Genomic DNA, 16,483 nt, shown 5'->3' with positions numbered 1-16,483 from the left:
GAACAAGTACGATGTTTATTAATCATAATAACAACTATAATCTTGCTTACGGCCGGCTAGTTAAAACACCCTCAAAACCCCTTTCATAATTGTAGAAGCAAAGCTCGTATAATCAGTATTCAACAACGTTCCATAGGTAAAGGCCTTATCCAAACTGTTACCTTTTAATATACCATTTTTGACAAAAAAGGTAGTCCTTTTCGTATACCTTCCATTGACAAATGGTACCCCTATCTCATACCTACTATCAGTTACCTTCCATTGAAAAATGGTACCCCTATCTCATACCTACTATCAGTTACCTCCCATTGAGAAATGGTACCCCTACCTCATACCTACTATCAGGTACCTTTCATTGACAAATGGTACCCCTATCTCATACTTACTATCAGTTACCTTCCATTGACAAATGGTACCCCTATCTCATACCTACTATCAGTTAATCTTCTTGCGTAGCGTTTGATAAATTAAATTGATATGGCCGTAAGATGCGTCGGCTCGAAATATTCAAGTTAAAGTCCCTTCTGAACACCCATAAAGAAGACAATTTTCCCTACCCTTTCATATACTTCAACTCACGAAATCCTTACTCTGTACATATACCCGAAGTCTGAAAAAAGGTACCTCTTTTGGGCGGGGCCTCCCCGTATAGGCATCATGGAGAGTATGTCCACTGGCAATATTTAGGACAAACCTATGCCTGCAATTGGTCCTTTAAAGTAGCAACTTCATTGTTTTTGGCGTGCAGTTGATTCTGGTACATCGCTAGTTTCTGCGCTGCTGCCTTCTCGTTTTCTTCCTTCTCTTGTACAATCACTTGCAACTGCGATACTTGCTCACGAAGCTGATGAATTATGCTTGCATTAGAAAACGCTGAATCCTCTCCTCCAGCTCTGATAATAGTAAAAATAGAAAGCATCACATAATGGTCGTGAAATGCTTTCAAACAGCATTTTGATCCTTTAAAGTGACCATAAGCGGCTTTGCAATCGCTTAGCAATCACAAAGGCGACAGTAGCAAAGAGTTTAATACCAATAAGACGAATTTTGCATCCTTTCAAACATCGAATTGTCATCGGATTTTTCCAAATTGTTCAATATGTCAAATGCAGGTGACTTTACCAAGAGTAGAATTCCTTAACGAATGTTCAGCTTACGGGTTAACACCCCATAAAACGTTGCATTAGAGAATACCACGTTGTTGTCGTGCAGTAAGCCGTGGGCGGTTACAAACGTACCAAAACGTTTGATAAACCTGACGAGTTGTTGTTTTGTTTTTTTTTTCACTGGGTTTTCTAGGAGAGGAGGCTCTAGTTCATTGCGTTAATGCGCTACGAAACTTAACTTTAGCAAAGAAATCACTTGTAAATGACAAACTTACAATTTCTTGTCAAACATTATGCCTTCTAAGCATTATATCAAACGTTGCAAACAACTTTAAATAACTGTCAGGCTAATTAGTTTTCAAAACCCAGAATTGCAATCCGTTTCAATCTTATTAAACTTTGTCCATCCGAGCCTTCTTTTACATTTGCCTTGTTACTTGTACCTTCTTTTAATGTTTTGAGGGGTTATCTTTAATGTTTCACTCAGTTTGGTGGCATTTCTTACTGTTTGAATTTTCATAAATTTTGTGGTACAGCTCCTTTAAAGTGGCTTATGCATTGTTGGATCCCTAAAGAAGACCATACTCGATCCAACACAGTCTGACGGAGTTTTAGATTTTGTATGCAGGAGTTTCTTTGCTCACCAACCTGAGCGACACCTTTACAAGAATGAATATTAAATGTCATTCTTTCCTTCTTTCGCACCCTACGTGAAAGCTGAAAATCTGCAATTTCCAACCCTAAGCGAGACAGCAATTACCCGATTCATTTTCATCAAACAGTCCCTTGCAGCATTTCTACATGCAATTTCAGGACTGACAAGTTTCATGTTGCTTTGTTAGTGACCTCAGAATTAACCATTTTTTGCCGAATCATGGCTCAAATCAAAAGAGAATAATTCTGGAATCTAGCGACCGACCGTACACAGGCAGTAGTCAGTGTGGTAGGAATAGTGTCTCCTGTTATAATAGAAACCGCGTTTCAATATAAGTAAAGCATGTTTAAAAATGGACTCCAAAAGGCAATTTGTATTTTGTTCAAAACCAGTCACTTAATTGTTGACTAGAACATCACACCAGAATTAGAAACAAAAGATGTGCCGTTAAGGTATGCGTCGCTTCATGTCAAATGCGGATACCAATTCGACAAAAGCAACGTTAGCTGTTTTTGGTCTTTTTCATTGCCAAGTTGTATCAGTTGTTTAACTTCATTGACTGCAAAGAACCACTTTCAACTGGACAAGATAACACGACCATGGTTTCTGATGTACGTTTTCAACAAATTTGTAAAGGTTATTCAGAACAAATTGCAATAAAATCTTTATTAAAAACTGCAAACGAGCTTGTTTTTCATTAAAGGAAAACCTTCATTATGAAGGCGGATCACTCACTGTCTCGCCTGTCCCAGGCTCTCAGATCACTACACTATCAGATGGCAGGGATGACGCGTAAGTGAAAGGCGCGCGACAATATGAGCGCATAATCTGGAAAAAGGAGGTTACCTCCCGTTTAAATTTGGCATTCGCGTCTTCTCACGGAGCTGGCCATCTCGGAGCCTGGAACAAGCTAACCACTGTCTTCAGTGGAGACTAACAAGAGCAAATGTACCTGAAACTGCCACTCGACTGCAGAGCTCCTTTCAGATCTACAACCTCATCTCTGAGAGCTGCAATGACGCCATCTTTACGATGACACTCTGCTTCGTATGAAGCTAGTCGGCTCAGTTCATCACCCATGCGTAACAGACGCTCCTCCTGGAGAAAATAAAATAAAAACAAAAACAAAACAAACTGTGACACAAGATAGGCAAGATAAGGATAAGATTTGGAAAGTTGTGACACAACAATTTCTGAGGGTATTTAGTCGGAAAAGTAAGCAGACAAAATTGATTCAATTTTTTACACTAAAACTGAGAACCGTATACGATGTAAAAAACAATAAATTTCAAGGTGAAAAAAGGGTCCGTGCTTAAAGCCTTTGTCCTGAACAATATTCAGTATGCATTGTGGCTTCCATAACGCACCAAGCTGAAGCAATTACGAAATACATTTCTAACATTATTATGGTCCTTACTTGACACCATCACCTGACCAGCAGTATGCAGTCGAAACAAAGCAATCACTGACAAAGACTTTTGTGAGACAATTTTAAACGATTAATAAGCCTACCAGGTAACATGATATTTCTATAGCATCCGTGCCCTCCCCAAAAACCTTTCCAAATACCTCATAGCTCTACACAAGGACTTTGCTTCCGGGGGGGGGGGGTGTACTGAACAAGTGTTTATACAGGGAGGCTCCACTTCGAGGTCAAACCCCTTGCATTTTATATACCATTTTTCACGAAAAACATACCCGTTTCGTATACACCCTATTGACAAATGGTACCCCTTTCACAAACTTTGTTTAGAAGTTTGCATCCCCAGGAGAACGTTTTCTCGACTTAATAATCTGTTAGATCTTTTGGGCCCTTTTACAGACCCAAATGACAGATTTCTCTACCCTTTAATACACATCAACGAGCGAAATCCCTACCCTTTCATATCCCTGATGGCTGAAAAAGATACCCCTTTCACGCGGAGCCTCCCTGTATTGGCTATCATAAGGAGTACACCCCGCCGAGCTTGGCTCCCCAGCTTACATACCATCAACCCCCCTAGACGGTTTTGAGACAACAAATTTCACTGCAGCTCAAAGAAGCATACCAGATCTTGAATGCTTTGCTCCCCTGTTGTCTGCACTGGACCATTAATCCATCCACCTGTAAATTCAGGAGACAATTGACATGAAAGTCTCAGCATTATTATCAGGGGGGACAGGAGGGGTTGCTAAACTTCCTACCTCCCATACCTTGAATTACTGGCCCCTGCCCCTTTTTTCTTGCCTTCCTCCCCAGTCGGGTATTTCTGGGAAATCTTGGTGGGGATGTGCCACCTGGTTCTCAAAATCCTGATCTTATTTCAGACAAAAACTGTCATTATCCAAACCTGTTTTCAGACCTAAAATTACTTACATTTGTTTAAAATCCTTTCAGATTCGCATATTATCTTGCTTTCTTGTTCATTTGGAATTAAAATGACAAATACGGTTATAAACTCCCGTAGTTCCCTGGAAAACCATTCCTGATTCCAGACCAAAATATGCAAAGTCTATACCCTTTTTCAGACTGAAACGGCTCAATAACCCTACCCTTTAAGGCAATACATACCTATATGGCTTTTAAATGGGAGTACCATCCCCGGGCTTCCTCCCTTAATAGACTTTTTTAGTTGCAAAATATTACACGCAAGCTCTGACTTTCAGCAGTTTTAGAACTCCCACCACTCATATCCCTCCTACAGCCTATCCTTCTTGGCTCCCTAACCCCCTCACTCATATCCCTCCTGCTGCCTATCCTTCTGGGCTCCCTACCCCCCACCCCACTCACATCCCTCCTGTTGCCTATCCTTCTGGGCTCCCTACCCCCCCCCCCCCCCCACTCATATCCCTCCTGCTACCTATCCTTTTGGGCTGCCTAACCCCAGTCCTCTCCCGCCTATGAATGCTTTAGAGGAAAGTATCACAGAGATTTTGCATTGCCCTTAATGTTAGCATACAATTTTAAAGAAACATAAGAAGTTTGATTTCAATCTCTGGTGACTACCACTACTACTGCATACATGTAATTGTCCTTGCCATGCTATGTCTTTTTGTTAAAATTCTCACATTTATATGGTTAAGTTAGAGTGGTAAAAAATTGCTGCAAGGATTTCATTTTTAAAATGGTCTTAAATAAAACCATGAAAACCCACTGCAAATAAAGCAAATAAGCAACCAAAATAAACAAATCTTTGTAACTTTAACTCCATCAGAACTACAGACTGGCCAGACTAGTCCAGTCATATTCAGAAATTCATTTTCAATCAAAAATGTCTAACTTGATTAGTCTATTCCTAAATAGTATACAGGGCAGTGTACCGTTTTTGGTGAACATTCTCCTGAAAGCCCTATTTCCTCTCATTTCTTACTTTTGGACTAATCTCCTTAAATTTCTTGCTAACGGAAATGTAATATTCTTCTTTGGCTGCCCAACTTCACTTAAACATTTTTTTAGTTACTCGATCCTTTCCCCTGTATTTTGCACAATTATATAATATTGTATATTATAGTTTTAGGGGGCAATCATTCAATCCCTTCTTCTACAGAAACCAATTAAGCGGCTGTGTTCATTCACCCATATGATCTTAAGAAATTCCGGAAAACAGGGAAGACCTTGCGAGCACAATGTCAGACGAGAATGCATGGAATAAGATCATTATTCACAGCATCCCAACTGAAAAGGCTGGATGATAATGATGATAATGATGATGATAGTTACCTCTAGCAACAGGAGGACCAGGTATCCTTTCTCTGCCAGCAGAGCTGGGTCGAGTCCTGGTAGCACCAGCACTTGTTGGGCGAGATCTCAGAGGAGGGTGTGGCATAACATTAGCCTGAAAAACAACCAAGCTACATAAGCAAATCCTGCCACAGAGTTAAGAAGACTAATGTGGGAGAACCTAGTTTAATGGCCTTATCGAGCATTGTCTAGTAACCAGAAGATCATAGTTTCTACTCCTTGCTCCTTGGGAGCACTCAGATTTTTTTTCAGAGCTGCCTGTGTCACTTAGTAAATAAAGACCTCTTGACTGTATATTTGTTACAACTATGTCAAAATTAAATTCAGGATAAAATTTTAACCTAGGTTGGTTCTCAATTTTCTGTTTCCTAGCCCTAAATGCATGAATAATTAGGGTTAAGAGACAAGGAGAACAGCGAGAATCAACCTTTTACCTGAATTTAATTTTGACCTGTACCACATATACCAGGCCTTGAATTTGCCATCACATTTCTATCACATATCAATATTCTAGTCCACACAGTATGGAATGTTTGTCACATGAACCCAGTTTAGTAACCTTAGCTCACAAGAGTCTCATGTAGCTTAGTGGTAGAGCATCTGAACTAGTAACCACAAGGTCATAGGTTTGACTCCTAATGGGAGTACTGAGTTTCTTCTTTCGTGCCTCCCCTGTCACTGATTGAATAATCTACCTCAGCATCTTTTAATTTCAATTTCACCAAATATCTTCACTTGCCTGTCAGGCAAATTAAGAACAGAATTCACTGGCCCCAATCACAAAATCCACTAGCCCCAAATTTTCAGACATGACTTTCGTTGCACACTGGCATTCAGAAAAACTTACTAACCTTTGGATCAGATGGGCCTCTTACTTCTGATACTGAGCCACCAGTCCCAGGCAAACTGACTGGTTCAGTGTTTGTATACAGTGGTACACCATCAGTACTCACTGGTGTCACAGTGTTGATATAAGGAAGGGAGGTGACTCCACCTGATGGTGATGTTGCCATTGGTGATGGCAGAACACGGAGTCTTTATGATTCCCATGGCTTAGACAGACCCAAGGATGGGTAATGAAGTGTTGAGGATGTCATCAACAAGAAATTCAAAACCTGCATTTCCTGTTTAGTTGTATGCATGTTAAGGAAGTTGTTTAATCAAATACATTAGGTATACACTGTAAATTCATTTAACTACATAATTTGAGCAAAATACCACATATCATCAACTGAAAAGATACAACTCACTTCGACTCTGACTATGACTTAAGGTTGTCGAAAGGTCAGTCACTGTCAACAGCTGAGTCATATTGGGGCATTAATTAGGACTACACTCACCACACACTTTCTTTTACTGTTGTTGTCATTTTTAAAAGGATACCAAATCCAAACCTTATTACATCACCAGAGGCAAGTCTCACAGCTGCATTCTGTACACGACAATCATTTACATAAGTACCATGTGCTGAGTTTAGATCTTGAACCACAAAACAACCCTCTGCCTCATTGTATTCTATAACGGCATGCTGCCGCTCCACGTTAGAACACTATATATTAAATAAATAAAGGAAAAAAAAAAGAAAAAATAAAGGAAAAAGGTAAACTACACTGTAAATTTCATTGCCTTCCATACATGCAACTGGGCACCTGGAAGTTACAATCAGCTGTAAATTACATAATTATTATTTGTATACGTAATAAGCATGATTTGTAGTGATATTTGGCATAATTTAATACCACAACTGATATTTCAAAATTGTAATACGTAATTTCACGAGCTGTTAGGTGAGTGAAATTTGAGACAACTTTGAAAGATCACGAGTGGTATTTATATGCCAAATATCACGTACAAATCATGCTATTATTTGTTTATACTACTACCCACAAAAGGTTTGTAATTTTCACATGTAGGTATTTCAAATTAAGCTGAAATACCACTGCTCTAAGCCAATCAAATTGCAGAAATTTCTTATGTAGTGGTATAAATTAATAAACAAAAACTAAGAGTGACCAACAACAATCTTTTACCAACAAAATTAATACATTATTATGAAGAGAAGGTTATGAGAATTAGTAAAATGATCACTTTAAAGAGAAATGCTTTGATCCTTTATCAAATTCTCTCGACTAACTCTTTAACAAAATGTATGGAGATCAGTCTAGAAAATTTGTATTCGAAAATAAGTTTGAACTTCAAAGGCCCATGCAGTTTAAATACAGCGTAACCTCTCCCTACAAACACTAATGTCTATTGCAGATATGTCATGGCTTTTGGAGGGGGACATGGAGGTTTTTGGTATTTAAAGCTTTTTTTTTTCAAGCAGTATTTCGATCCGTAATTCAAATTTTTACGCCCAATACTGGTCAATATTTTAAGACTTTAGACTTAATGCTAAATAATAACTACACAATTTCTGACAGTTAATCTATGATGAAATTGGTAGCGCATCCAATGACTGGGCTTTTGATCGTTATGCCAATCACTTCAAGGTCTTCTCCTGTCTTCTTGCAACGGCTGAGGTTGATTGCTGGTACATACATGCTTGAGATAAACAAACACTCGAGATGGATACTACTTTAAGTAAGCGTAACCAATCATAATGCGGTATCTGCATTTCGTTTATTCCTTTTCGACATGGCATTTCAGTATTTGCCAATTTTTAAATTGTACTGCTGAAAGACTTGTGAGAGACAGCGATACGAGGGAAATAAGCTCTCTTTAATAAGACAAGAAGTAACTTAAATATCCTGCTTATTAAATATTTACGTTGACACCTTACGTAACCCTAATCTTAATGATAAATACAACAATGCACGCTTGGCACTTGTCACACCTTCCCTCTTACAAAAGAGAATAACGCGAATAGAATACATAAACAAACAGCGCGATTTATCCCTAACTTGTATACCAAAACACTACAAAACTCAGATTTCAGCGTTGGTTTAGAACAAAGTCTTGAAATCTTTTTGTTAGTTTAGAACAAAGTCTTGAAATCTTTTCAGGGGCCTTCTTTCTCTCTGCAATCATCGAGGATTAGTTGGCAGCACAGAAGAGGGCACAGGAGATGGAGTTTCCTGTCGACCTTGTTTGATGGATGTTGGCACTGACTCAGGAACAGAGGGCACACTTGACTCAGGTACATCAGGCGGAGGCAAATAATTTCCTCCAGGGGATTCTGCGTTACTGCGACTGGACTGAGGGGTAACAGGCGAATCAAACTGATCAGCAACAGGAGGTTCTCCTGCGCTCAGCAAGTCAAATGGCACGGTGGTTACGACAGTAAACAACATACACAGTCTTTAACAGGTAACTGCACAGACCAGCAAAACCCACACACTCAGCAGGTGACCAGACTTTCTCACCAGGAAGCCTCACACGCACAGACTCGCCAAGGTTGCGATGAACTTTAAAGGCTTCACATGCCGATAATAATAATTCTTTTGGCGCCATTTCCTTCCGGCCAACGCACGCACATCACCGTGTAGTAGATAACTTGGTCTTAAAGGAGACTACGACATTGGCAGAAGTGTACGACATCGACAACTCATAAGGTGCTGCGCCACCTTGAACAACCAGCTCCTCACGCAGATCAAAATAGGGTCGAAGACACATAGGAACGTCAGACTTTCTCTCAGGCCAGCCATATTGAATGACAGTGTGCAACTGCTTCAGAACTGGATCATCAGCCACAACATGGGTTAACTGTTGCCAACGCTCGTCACTTACAGGTAAGTTAGCTCTGTGGTCAACCTCTTCCAGCTCCCAAAAAAAAGATACAGGAATTGACTTCAGGCAAATAGGCACAGCTTAAAGTGTCCGCAACCAACATCTTCCCTCCTTTCAGGTAAGTGACATCCAGACTGTATTTTTCCAGCCTAAGCAGCATCCTCTGAAGACGCTTTGGGGCTGTACAAAGTTCTTTCCGGGAAATGGACTCGAGGGGCTTGTGATCTGTCTGCACTCGAACACAATCACAGCCATAAATGTATGCATCAAACTTCTCACATGCGAAGACAATCACCAACAACTCCCCGGCCTCTATCTGGGCATAATTTACTTCCTTGTCAGTCAACGTGCGCGACACAGGCTGCCCACCTTGTAGTAATGCCACACCAAGGCCATGCTGAGATGCGTCACATTGAATGGTAACATCTTCTTTCCGATTGTAATAACGCAGCACAGGCGTAGCGGAAACTGCTTGCTTGAGGCACTCAAATGCAAACTGTTGCGGCTCGTCCCAGATCCACTCAGAATCTTGGTGGGTGAGGTCTCTCAGTGGCTTTGTAATATCAGACAAACACGGCAGAAACTTACTAAGGTACTGAGACATACCAAGGATTCGCTGAATGCCAGCTACATTTTCCGGCGGGGGCATCTTGCATTTTACGCTGAAACACTTCAGGTGCAGATCTGATCCCGAACAGCATCCTTTTCCAGCAGTATCTCCCAAACGGTGTATTAAACGTAGTAGAAAACGAAGACTCCTCATCAAGAACAATGTGCCAGAACCCGTTGGAGACATCAAGCGATGTGAAAACTTAAGCTCCGTGAAGATGGGAAGCTTTCCTCAATCTTAGGCATAGGATAGTTTTCCCGCTGCAAAGCACGATTAAGATCCATTGGATCCAAACATATGCGTAATTTGCCATTCTTCTTTGGTACGACAACCATCAAGCTGATCCAAGGGGTGGGCATTGTCACTCAAGCAATAATTTCACGCTTCTCTAAATCTTCCAGGGTCTCTCTAAGATGTTCACGGATCGCAACTGGAACTCTGCGAGGAGGATGTTGAACTGGCCTAGCCGACTCATCCAGCACCATATGATATTCACCCGCAAGAGCACCCATGCCATCAGCAAAGACACGAGGAAAGCTCTTAATCAGCTGGTCAGCGGAGACTGGGGAACTGGCCGGAACATCTAGTGTATAAACTTCACCATCGAACTCCTGTGGTCGGTTTAACTGGTCATTGTCTAGATACTGGATAATGTTCATTCCCAGGCACATTTTACTGCCAAGAATAGGTCTGACTTTCTTGCTGTCAACCAAATTGCAGTCAAGCAGGCATCTGAAATGTCCACGCCATACATACAAATGAACTTTCCCAAGGATAGGAATTGAAGTACCACCATACGAAATGATCGCCGTATTGACAGGGGTCATATTGCACAAATCAACATTCTTAGTGGCTTTCTTGTATAGACGCAAAGGGACAACATTGCACTGAGCTCCGGTATTAGGCTGAAAACGAAGATAATTTCCAGATTCCAACTTCAGCGTTACCAGTTGAGAATCATCCAATGTTATAGCCGTAATTTCTTCCACTCAAAAACTTCGTCCGAAAGCTCATCTTTGAAACAATACACAGAACGTGTGTGAGTCATGGGCTTTGGCGCACATCCAAAACATACCTTCGCAAAATGATTTTTCTTGTCACACTTATTGCAGGTCCTTCCAAAAGCTGGACAGTTCTCACGCTTCCCTAAGTCATGCTCATGTCCGCAAAATTCACAACAATTTCCCCACGTGTTAGCATAAAGCCACCACTGCACCTACGTTTCCCTCTTTTAGGCTTTTTAGACACAGCATTCACGTTTCCAGCATCTGCAATGCTTAAACCGGCATCGCCAACTGAACCCTCATCTGGTGTACCATGGTCTCGAGAGAATGACAAATCTCACCAGTTTCCTCCAACGACAAATTCTTCTCACGAAGAAGCCTCTCACGAACCTTTGAGTCGTGAATTCCAAACACGAGCTTGTCACGTAAAATCTGATTGGGGGTAATCGATTCGAACTTGCACCTTTCCACTAACTGTCAAAGAGCTGTCTGATAGTGATCGTAAGACTCTCCCGATTCTTGCATTCTAGAATAAAACTTATATCTTTCAAAAGGCACATTTTTAAGTGGCTGACAGTATGCTGCAAACCTTTTGTAACACAGGCTGAATCTTGTTTTGGTTGGTGTCGCTCGCCCAATCCGTAAACATAGCGAAAACTTTCCGCACTTCAGCTGCAACTACGGAAAGCTATGTTGCAACTTGTACAGCTTTGGGTTCCTGATTGAGCTTCAGGGCAATTGAGTAATTCTTCCAAGCTTCAGCTCAAACTCCTTCCACTTTTCTGCTGCATTTGAATCATGAATATCAAGCAGTAGAGGCCATGGTAAAACAAACAAAGCACTCCTAACATTCGACGTATCTGCAGACGAATTCGGCAATGCACCGGCCCCTTCACCTCCCGGCATCGCAAGTAAAAAGTAAAACACGTAGGTTCGCTACAATATTCCTGACACCATGAAACACTTGTGAGAGACAGCAATACGAGGGAAATAATTATTAGCTCTCTTTAATAACACAAGAAGTAACTTAAATATCACGTTGACACCTTGTGTAACCCTAATGCACCTATCAATGTAAACCCGTGGGGAGGGGAGTGTGCGCAAGGGGTGGGGATTTGACAAATTTTAAAATTTTTTGATCAAACTACCCAGGGTGGGAAACAAAAGGTCAATCAAAAGTGTCAAAAAAGCCTCCCCCCCAGGGGAAAAAAATCTAAACAAACAATACTATAATACTGTATAAAACAAATTAAAAGAACATTTCAAAAGTACGTCCTTACTAAATGTAAGCTCCGTTAAATTACTCACTGTAATTAAGTATTTTCTCTTTCCACTAGCATCTCTTATTTTGAACAACAAAATCACTCTAGGAAGTTGACCGTGCTATTATAATATTAATGAAACGTAAAATACTTTATAACATTTGCTCAACATGTCGGAACAGGTCAGATCAGTGACCCGTAAAAAATCCTCTGACTTTCATGGTGGAATTCGATTTCAATCGAGTTTTACAGTCAGATGGGAACTTGAAGATAAAAACTTTCTCAAAATAGACATTATCTGTTTAGATGACAGTTTAAAGTATCGGATTATGGCGATTAAAACAAATGAAAACTTCACACCTTTCTCCAACACCATGAGTTTCAGAAAGCCTCGAGGGACAGATTTGGTAACCGCTTCTGAATTGATACCAGGCTTCCATCGGTCAAAGTCAAATGTCCCGATCCCGGGGTCACTTCGCACGATCAAAAGCCCGACAGGGGGAGAGTCTCAGACATCAAATCCCCGCCCCTTGCCCGCACTCCCCCCCAAGGGATTTACATTGATAGGTGCATAATCTTAATAATAAATACAACAATGCACGCTTGGCACTCGTCACAATTGCTGAATTGTCCCCCACCTTTTGTACCATGATGGATATATGGACATTAGATTCAGACATCAGATTTAAGATTCAGTGCAAAAGAAATTTAAAGGTGCCCAGAACTAAACAATCATCGGACAGCGGTCATTTGTGTTCAGTGCTGCAAGCTTGTGGAACAGACTTCCCGAGCAGTTGAAAGACTCTACCTTGACGTCTTTCAAAAGCAAACTTAAGCGAACTGAAGTTTGTAAATTGTAATGGACAATCCTTAGCAATTCCTTAGTTCGTTTATCTTAAAATTTTCACCTATGAATCATAGCTTCTTGATTGATTATTGCATAACTTTTTTTCTGAGGGCCATGTGTAGATTATCAAGAGATATTAAGTGCTACCCTCAAAAAAAAGTTTTATTATTATTATTATTATTATTATTATTATTATTATTATTAGGTGAAACCTGGTTAGTAAACACTGTAGTTTTATTCAGAATTTTTCCATGTTACCTGACCCTAACCATGCAATTAGCATACAGAGAAAATTCTTTAGTTTAACCTGAGAATAGATTTTATGTGCAATGAAAAATTCCAACCTCTGTAATATGACAATAGACTGATCTGTCCCTTTGGTGTCCATATCAAGGAGGTTTCACCGAATCATGTGATGTAAACTAAATAACTGGTCAAGTTAGGACTAGGTTGGTTAGATTTTGAAGTGGGAAATAAATATTTAAATTGAATTGAAGTTAAAAATTCTTGCCATCTTTAATAAGAGCTCTTGAAAGAAGTACTGTACTGTGAATTGATATTGAAGATTTAAGTGGTGTTTCCAATCGTGTGTAATTAGTATCCGAGGCGTATTTCAACAACAATCGGAGCAACCAGTTGCTACTCTTCAATGTGATCAAAGACCTACCGAAAATTTAACACGTATATCGAGGTGGTTCACAGCTATTGAAAAAAAATTACTATGGAAGTTTGTTTGAAGATAATTTCGAACCTGACATCTGTCTAAGTTAATTTAAATTAGCAGCTTAAAATTGCGACTCAGTGACCTGTGAAGTTATATATTCAAGAGCGAAGAAAACGAAGCTTACTTTTTCGAAACTTTTCCTAAGTATACTGACAGATTCAGTCAATAAATAAGACGGCTGTAGTTCCTTAGAAGTTATCACTGCTCTATCGGTATGTCTCGACATTATTCTAATTTTGAAAAACTAACAGAGATCATAATAATTATTTAGCTAATCGTTACTAACCTGAATAATCACATCGCTAGCGCTGCCTTCACATCCTATTGTTGTGATTGGGTGCCGGAGTTGGTATAGACAGCTTCCATCTCGTGAACGAAGACACGCTTTCATTGAAGCACTAAAAATCTCATCATATACCGCTAAAATACTTCCTTGATTGTAATAAAATTAGATTCAGAACGATTATAAACATTCGATCGTTCTTGACAGCATTCCAAAATGGACGGCAATGTTCGCGTTCGGCGGTTGCTATGGCCACTGTGGTTTTCTCGACCCAGTCTCACTCGGTGAAAACAAAAATTAAAAACGCGCGAACATAATCGATAATCGAGGCTAAGGAAGGGGGGTAACCCAATTCTCAGTTAACAACTGTTTTTTCGGCCAAATATACACTTAAAAACTGTCTACAACTTAATGAGTTAACTCATATTTTTTTGGCCAATTCTCAGTTAACTACTATTTTGTTTAGCTATTAACTTTCACTTTCCTACAGCGAATATTATTTCGTCATAACCCGAATTTTCCTTCTTGCAGCAAGTCAATCACTTTTGGGGGTAGTTCCTAATAAAATCAAGGTATAAATTTACATGAACTCTGCCACTAGTACAATTTACAACTTCAATATGACACCATCCTCTTTGATCCAAACGCACCAGTCATGATCTCGTACTGATCTTCCCGACATGGTCATGCATGTCCTGCTATAAACTACTTCAAAGTCACCTTCCTCGGCACTTTCACTATCTGATCGGAATCAGTCTTGTACTTACCTGGTTGCTGTATGTCCTGTATCGTGTTGTTGGCCTAAGTTTCAATCCATTTTTAATCCTTGCAATCCATTGCAACATAGGCGTACGGGAAATTTTTTGTCTCGCAAGTTGCCCAAATTTTTACGAAAGAGTCGAAAAGAAATGAGGACCATATTGCAACAACATAGGCCGTCCTGGCATATGAAGGTGACTCGATACGCCACTACGTTGTTATTGCGTTACTTTCAGCGGTATCTAGCGCGCGCATGCGCCCGTGGATCATCTTTGTAATTCCATGCGGCTCTCGTTCGGTCTTCAGTAAACCCTCGTTAAGACACAGTTTGTTCCTTATTGGCGTGGTGGCAGCGGCTTTTACCCACGTACGGTGGACCCTCACACAAGTGTGGTCGTCTGGAACCTGTGACCCTTATTTTCACGAAGTGCGAAGATCAACAAATCAACGTGAATTCGCCGTAACCGCTCGCGTAGGAAAACCAACATGGCCGCCGCTCCCAGGGCGCCTAAACAATGGCAGCTTACGAAAAACGAGACCATCACCTCGTACGAAAGTTGGAGGCAAAACTTAGTCTACATCTTATCCCTAGACAAGAACTTTGTCCCATTTTTAGAGGCCACATGGCAAAAACAAACCGCCGCCAACCCTCGAAGAGGCCTTACGAATGATGGCACGTCTATACCTGAGGCACAACGACTTACTGCCGCTCAGAAAAATGCCCACCTGGATCTCCTGCTCGGACAGATTGCCAATTTTTGCCCCGTGATCTCCAGGAACTCCATAGTAAAGCACTCTACCTCTCTGAATGACATTTGGCAGAAAATTCGCCAGCATTTTGGGTTCCAGTCCTCCGGAGCCCATTTCCTCGACCTTGCAAGCATCAGCCTTCAAACTGCTGAGCGACCAGAGGACTTATTCCAACGCCTCATGGCCTTCTTCGAAGACAACCTCCTTGCAGTTAATGGTGGCTTAACCCACCACGGTAAGCAGGTGACCGCAGATGAAGATCTTTCCCCATCGCTCGAGAACACTATAGTAGTTCTGTGGCTGCAGCTGATCCACCCTGGCCTACCATTACTGGTAAAGCAGAAGTATGGTTCTGAGTTGCGTAACAAGACCCTTGCCTCACTCAAGCCAGAGATCTCACAAGCACTTAATTCCCTCCTTGATGAACTACGCTCCATAGAGGACACCAAAGCCATGCGTATTTGCAATGTCAACCCCAGACGCACCTCTAATGGCGGACAGGGCCAACCACGCCGCCGTCCATTTGTATCTTGTATTCTCTGCAAAACCGCTGGACGCCCTCACAACACCCATGATCTAATGGAGTGCCGTTACCTGCCTGATCGTGACAGGAGACCATTGGCCCGCTCACGTCTTATAAACGACGATCCTGATGAGTTTGCGACCGGCGACTGTGGCCCTTATGATGAGTGTTGCGGTCATGCCCTCCCGCCTGAGCACAGTGATGTACCTACTGCACCTACTGCACTCCGTGTCAGCATCATTCAATCACCTGTTCTCAACACCTTTTACCACGAGCACCCCGTGCAGCTCACCCTTGATACTGGCGCCACGTCTAACATGGTTCGTGCCTCGGCCGCTAAGTTATATGGCCTACCTGTTACCCCAGCTTCTCAGATGGCCCGCCAAGCCGATGGAGTTACCCCTATGGATGTGGTGGGTGAAGTGCATTGCACTCTCACTCGTGGACAGCAAGCATTTGAACTAGACGCCCTAGTTGTTCGCCAACTCGATGTTGACATTTTAGCGGAAA

General features: G+C 41.2%; 1 pseudogene; it reads right to left on the bottom strand.

Moving 5' to 3' along the window:
- The window catches only part of LOC140946104 (forkhead-associated domain-containing protein 1-like), a 49,457-nt pseudogene extending 35,250 nt beyond the window's left edge, over positions 1-14,207 (bottom strand).
- Positions 14,208-16,483: the final 2,276 nt, after the last annotated feature.

The sequence above is a fragment of the Porites lutea genome, chromosome 1 (genome assembly GCF_958299795.1).
Source record: "Porites lutea chromosome 1, jaPorLute2.1, whole genome shotgun sequence".
NCBI classification, from domain to species: domain Eukaryota; kingdom Metazoa; phylum Cnidaria; class Anthozoa; order Scleractinia; family Poritidae; genus Porites; species Porites lutea.
This window is presented reverse-complemented; position numbering and strand designations above follow the sequence as displayed.